Genomic DNA, 7,575 nt, shown 5'->3' on the forward strand with positions numbered 1-7,575 from the left:
TGATTTTGAGCAAAGAGCGTCTCCCGAGTGGCGCACGTGGAGCCTCTGCCTCCCTCCGTCCCCGCGCGGCGCGCGCTCCTCTCGGGCAGGATGTGTGAGGAAGAGGAGGAGGAGGAGGAGGAGGAGAGGCAGGTGAGGATGAGCGACAGGCTGCAGGAAAAAAAAGTGTCTGAGGTCCTCACAAATGTTGGGCAAGTCGCTGTCGGCTTTTAACTGATTAAAACGCAGCATGGGTGTTTCTTGCTCCAGTTTTTCTTTGGAAAAAAAAAAAGAATATGAACGCGGTCTCTCTTTAGGACACGCGAATAATTAAAACATGCGTCTGTTATTTATAATAGTTTTATTATTTTACATTGCATTACAAGAATGCCCACTTCACATATATTCCTTACTGTGTATTACTGCTTTTGGGTTCGCAAATATGGGTTAAATTACTTGAAGGTTTTCCTATCTATCTATCTATCTATCTATGCATGACATTTTCCTGGAGTTAGCTGTTCTTTTAATTTTCATTCCCACTTTTTATAATAAACACATTCTAACATTTTAATCAGTGACAATATTTTGTGGCTAACACCATGTGGGAAAATGTCAAGTCAAATGAAAAGGTAATTGTTTAATTTGAATGTAACTTATTTTCTATATCCTGTATTTTACTTTTTTAAGATGCTTGTCCTGAAATAAAGGTTTGAGTGCTGTTGAGCGTGAGATCTGTGCAGTTCATGCAATTAAAATGTCCTCAAATTCAATGACAATGGTGTATATATCAACATAATATTGATTATGATTAGATGACTTGATTCAGCTGCAAATTTATAAAAGTCACAAGTCAAGGAAAGAGAATACCACCCAATAATTGATCACTTTCAAAATTGAGTTGAGGTTCTTTAAATAGTCTGTCACTCTTAAAACATAAAATTCAAAGAAACATGTGGGAAATTTGAAAAATGTGTCTGTTCAACTTAAAGAACCACATAGCAACAGGAGTGTTTTCTGTAAAGGCTCAGGGAGGGGAGGATTTGAGGGAATCCATTTCTCTCAACCTTATCAGCTGCATCCCACCCCCCTTATAACAATGCGACTGTGTCCCCCGCAGCCATAACGCCCACCCCACCCCCCCCAGCCACATGTGAGATGCTGTTGTGTTGTCTTGTCCCCCCACAGCTGGAGCATCTCCCTCTCCACCCCTCCACCCCCTCTGCTTTTCCTCCATTCAACCCAAACAACGCCTCCGTTCTTCCAGCCACACTATGCAGATTGTTTCGGAGGACAAGCAAGAAAGAGAAACAGATAGAGGCTGCAGGGGACAATGAAACAGCTGGCTATGTTAAAACAGTTCATTTTGGTTTTCTGTATGTCTTATCTCATATAGCTCTGTTACTGTATGTGTGTAAACCCACTGTGCCGTGTGCTTTCACAAGTCTCACATGTCATGTAGATATAGCCTCTACAAATAAAGTCACATATGGAGACTCTCCTTCCATAAGCAAGGTTATGTGTTTATGATAAGATACATATTAATTCTACTCCTAAATATGTGAGCATTGTGGACATAAAGCACTTATTATTAATGCCGCAGCCAAACAAGCCCAAAAACAATCAAATCAAGTCATTTCCATCCATCCATTCCCTACATCGTTTTATCACACTCAGGGTTGTAGAGGGATTAAGCTTATCTCAGTTTACAGTGGCTGAAATGCAGGGCACACTGTGAACAAGTTGTGTCCATCACAGGGCAAACGCAGACAGAGACCACACACATTTCCATGGTTACAGAGAACCTGGAGTCCCCAATTAACCTCAACTGTATGTTTTTGGTTTTTTTTTTAACTTTTTGTGGAAACAAAAGACAAAAATCCCACACTCACACGCTTAGAGAAAAAGTAAGCTCCAAACAGAGACCGGGCATGAACCCGGGGTATTCTCAGTGTGATGTGAGAGAGCTACCCACTTCACCAACACAAAATGTGCCACCACTAAACCATGGAGTCATTGTTGCTCAGCAAAACCAATGTTTTCTGCACTATGGTAACAGTTATTATTTCTATTTCCCTGTGAGTTCTGGTCGTTTTAACAAGCACCGCCTGGACGTTTCTACTGCAAGTGCAATCAAAGTTAAAAGAAAAAATACCAGTTTCATGAATGTTGTGCAACAGAGATCCAGAGTGGGATGTTCTTTGTGTCATTAAGAACATTTGAAGCATCTAGGCTTGGTGGAGTAATGGTTAAAACTCTTGTTTAACAGCCAGAACAACCTTATAACGCTTCACATGTAAAGACAGGTTGGGAAAATCTAATGGAATCTGATTCTAGCGGCTTTCTGAATAGTCCTTTTGTTGTGAAAAACATTGACTAATGAACAGACTCATCCATCGGGGCATGCAAACATGAAAAAGAAAAAATCGGCATTTAGAGTGGATGCAAAATTTCCATATTTTTCTTTGAAAGAAAGCATATCAACATGACAGCCGAGATATCTTTTATCTGAGGCTACCAGAATGTCCAGAAACTGTCCTGCCAGGTTGTAACTTTAGAAACAGCTGGATGACAGTGATACAGCTGTGAAGTGTCCCCCTGTTGTCAAACTGAATATCAGCACTAATGTCTCCGATTCTTCTATTGGAACAAACTGCTCTATAATAAAGAAATAGAGTGTTCAACTTTACTGAAAGACCGTCCATGCAACCACCTGAATGTTTGGATTGCAGGTTAAAAAACAACATAGGGAAATGTTAATTGTCTCACAGTCAAATTTGTTGGTATCGATTTCTGGTTATTGTGCTCCTTTAATGGCTACATGCCCGCCAAATATGACTGCATACACGCTCTCAACCATTGTTGTGGAAAAGACTCAAGAGACCTCCAGTGACATAAAATATTTTATACACATTACAGATTTTTATTCAGAAAACCACGTCTGCAAACACTGAAAAAATGGGTCGTGTATATTGGTCCATGAAGTCTAAACTTTCTTAAATTACTGTTCTACAAAATATTGATTCTATTGGATTACCAAATAGATTGGAATGTGAGTGTATATTAATGAGTGGAAGAGTGAGAATGACAACAAAGAAAGCAAAGCTACTATAAAGTCGTATTTTGATAAAACAATGCGTTAATTTGAGTGATTGCTTGAAACTTTTCCCACTGAGTTTTTTTATGCAGTGATCGTAAGCTCAGAAGTTTCAAAGCAAGATATCTACTAAACTAAACTCACTTAAACTAATCTAAACTCACCTCAACTAAAATAAACTAAACTTACTTTATTAATCACATTGGGGAATTCAAACAAAATTCAATCAAATGTTTATATTTGGGACTGTCATCAGTTTTTCCAAGAAGTTTCCCTGAGACAAAACCAGCATTCAGGTTCCACTCATTGTCCCTCATTATCAAACGAACGAATGGCAGAAAACTGGGCGCACTGTCACAGTTTTTTTGTTTTTTTTGTTTGTTTCTCCCTGGCTATGTGGGGGGCGGAGCTGCCTTGAGAGACGGCCAGTCTGAGCTGCACACCGTGGAGCCATCCTCATCAGCGCTTCTACAAAGACCTCAGCCGGCCTTCTACCGGTCGCCACATCGTCAGTTTACCCGCGTGGCACACGTCTCTCGGGCTCTGGCTGTAGGAAAGACTTTCTGATCTGTGAAATATTTTGTGCTGGTCCTTGTGCTCTCCCTCTCAGACTGTGCGTGCTTCACAGCGTGGCTCCCACTCTCTGGATTCAGCTCCGAGGCCATCAGCCTTGGAGCTGAACCACTCCGACTCTCAGTACATCACTCTTTGTCCAGTAAGCAAGTATAGCAAATAGCCAAGGGAGAGCCTATTGGCTAAAGGGAGATTAAATGCAATGTTCAAGGTTTAATCAAACATTTTATTAGGACTTTAAATTGTCATTTATTTTGTTGAGCATGTCATTGATTCTCTCAAGCGTGGTCACTACTCCGGCCAGATTTCTTCTTGCCTTTCCAGGACCTCTGCCGTGATGATGGCTGGTCTTGGTCCGGTGTGGGGAGCAGATGGCACTCCCTCTGCGTTCCCAAGTTAGGCTCAGTGACAAGTCTGGCTCGGTGGGACTGTCACCCCTCTGGGGAGGAGACCTGCCTCTGTGCCGCATGGTGTCTGGCAGTCAGACAGTCCCGGCAGTCCCGACCTACGACTTCTCCCAGTGTGCAAGGCCCCAATAGTGGTGTTTTCCATGATTGTCAGTGCTGTGTGTGGTGTGTGAGGGCCAGAATGAGTTTTAAACCAACAGAGGGAGGACATTTTAGCAAATTGAGGACAATTTTGCCAGTCCTCACATTTCGACAGACCTTTTTGAGGGGTAAGAGTTGATTTCTGGGTTAGGGTAGAAAAGGTTAGGTTTAGGGTTTGGGTAAGGGGTGTCAATGGATGTCCTCAAAACGATAGAAGTACAAGTGTGTGTGTGTGTGTGTGTGTGTGTGTGTGTGTGTGTGTGTGTGTGTGTGTCTAATACAGCTGTTAATCTTAATGTTCTGGCTTGCTGTGTGTATGACAGTTAAAGAGCTGCCACAGGTTGTTAGGATGACTTGGCTGTTATAATACTACTGTTGTATGAAATTATCAATAAATAATCCTCACATTTACAGTAAGCATACCTAAAAATACTGGATGTTCAGGGTGGTCTGTCATGGTGGTGGTGCTTGGAGAGCTCGATATTTTCTCAGGTGGTACACACAGTAACAACTCTGAGAACCATTGCTCTAAAGTAATCAGATTACTGTGTAAAGTTCTTTAAACTCATCAAGATCACTCGAGGTCCAATCCTCTAATTCAGGGTTTGTTAACCCTGGTCCTAGAGGCCCAGTGTCCTGCATGTTTTAGCTCCCTCCCTGCTCCAGCACTCCTCGTTCTGGTGTTGACGTCTTTCTGTTAAGAAGCTCAGTAACGAGCCCTCATTGGAATCAGCTGTAACTGGGTGAGACCAAAAACATTCAGGACACTGGTCCTTGAGGACTTACCCTGCTCTAATCATGTTTTAGACATTTCTCTTTTCCAACACATTGTGCAGAGCTTGATGAGGAGCGATTGAGTCAGGTGTGTTGGACGAGGAAAACTAACAGGAGTTGGCAACTGGTGGTCTGTGTGGCAAAACTGGCCAGTGAGCAATAGTATCTGATCCAAGAAGATGGTGATTAAAGACAGCAGCCACATTAACGCCAGGCTGCTTTTGTGAGGTATTTCTTAATTTAGCTTATTAATGTGGATTTTTTTTTTTTACTTTTTACTCCACACAGTGAAGCAGTAGACAATAATGTTAATTATGATAAATACAAGTTACTTTTTAACCACCAAATTTCTCAAATCATTCTTTCATTGTTCAAGAATGGATAGTGTATAACAGAATAAAAACATTTTTTTGATTTGGTGCAAATGGGGCATTTGCACAAGGCTCCTCAGAGGATTGGGCCAGCATTGGTTGCAACATTATTTGACATTTTTCACAGGTGCAGGTGTTGTAAACAATACCATAGTGTTCAGTATTTGTACTTTTACCAACTCCTCAAGATAACTATTTACTGTCAAGCCCTTCTTTTTGTGAATATTGTCTTCAATTATTTCATATTTCATTATTATGTCATTTAAATCTGCTTTCTCCACATGGATGCTGCACATTGAAGAAATGCTAAGATTTGCCCCTTATTAAAATATGTCTCATGTATTCTATTCTATTCTATCCAGAATAAAGATTGAACATAATGCTGGTGAAAACATCTAACTAAGCTTTAAATACAATATAATAATAATAAATAAATAAAAAAATTGAGATTATTAATTGAGGCCAGAATTTAGAATTTGTCTAATTAATGCCATGTCATATATATATATTTGAATAAACCCTTCATTGAAAGCCTTTCATTGTTTTGTATGAGATTGCAGTCTTTTTCATGATGTGGTCATGTATCAAGATGAATGATAGACAGACTGGAAAATGACAATATCTGGTGTCAAACTTAGATTAAAGGCTTCATTATCATAGAAAATGGCCGACCTACATTTCAGGCTTCATTTGGTTTGACTGACAAGATATGTTGACCTAATTAGCATCTAATATGTATGTTCTGAGAAGCTCCAAAGCACAGAGCTGTTCTTTTGTTAACTCTGTTGTTCACAAATGAACTAAACCGCGGTTCCCTTAACAGCCTTCCTGAAGTATTGATGGTGGCTGCATTCATTCAAGTGATACTGTTTCCTATGTGCAGTGTCGTCACGTCCTCACGTTTCCTCCCAAGACTGGTCTAAAGACAGTAATCCAAAGTCTTATTCCGACCCCACCGACATAAAATTATCAACCAACTCTTAAGAAATATAAGGAAAATCAATCATCACTAAGACATTGACCTAATAGGTAATTTCATTTCTAAATCAAAGCAGAATGTATGGTACTGCAAACAGTGAGTTCCCTTCTCATAAGATTCTTTTAAATTGTTTCTGAACTCACAAAAGACACAAAAACCACCTGCAGTAAACTTATGATCAGGACAATATTATAACAATATTTTGTATTTTCTTGGTTTCCATTTTGTTGTTTTTTTTTTGTTCATTGGTATTTTGTCCAGTAGAGGGCAGCATTGTTTCGTTAAAGATTTAAACATTTGAATAGAAACCACTGATTTTAGACTGAATGTTGCATTATTTCACTGTATTTTTAAAATAAAGAAACAATTCAAGCGCAATTGTGTTCCAGTTAGGTTGTGTCGATTCAACTCAACATGCTTCTGAAAGAACTTGTGTTTACATGCATCCTACATTCTAGTATGACCCCAAAGAAACAACCAAATTACCTGACAGGTCTACTGGCATTAAAATCATATTTCTAGTCTTTTTAAGATTCACCTGTGCCTAATGTATGTTCAACAGGAACCACAGAGTTTTAGCTTCCTTTCTGACTTCACGGTCTTGAAACGGGTCATTTGTCAGCACTGACAGCTCACGTTAATGATCAAACACAACGGCAAAGTTTCCTGGGTAACCACCTTCAAAACAAATCTCATTTCTAAATGGATGTGCTTGAGCCACAGCCAAACACCAACAACCCCTGACTGGAGGTCAACCATACAAGAATTTCTATTAGGCTTCCTTTAGTATCCTGTTTTATAACCATTAAAGCCCAGTGTTTTCAACCCTTTGAGTTTCTGTCTGAGTCCTGAATGTGACGTGTTTCTTTGAAAATTAATGAACTGTACTGGCAAAACAACATATTTGTGATGAGAACCTCGAAGTGTTTTTAGTTTGTGTTGTGCCCACGATAAAAACAGCTAAAAACAGTGTGCTCTGAATTATTTCCTGAGCAGAAAAAGCCCTCCGAGGCAGGACAAAGAGTGGTCATTCTTAGCAGCCGGTGACATTGAAACCTGGGCACTGATCCACGCTGTTGCTCCTCTTTCAGTCACCTGATTTAATCCGGCTGGTCCAGACCGGCCACAAAACGAAACCTGTGGACATGAAATGAGTTTTCAGACAAAATGTAATGCCTTTATTATTATTATTATTATGTCAGTAGTGCTGAACCGGGGAAGCAAAGTGGTGGAGCCTTATTAAGCCTTTAGTCTTAC

Source organism: Salarias fasciatus, chromosome 7 (genome assembly GCF_902148845.1).
Source record: "Salarias fasciatus chromosome 7, fSalaFa1.1, whole genome shotgun sequence".
NCBI lineage: Eukaryota > Metazoa > Chordata > Actinopteri > Blenniiformes > Blenniidae > Salarias > Salarias fasciatus.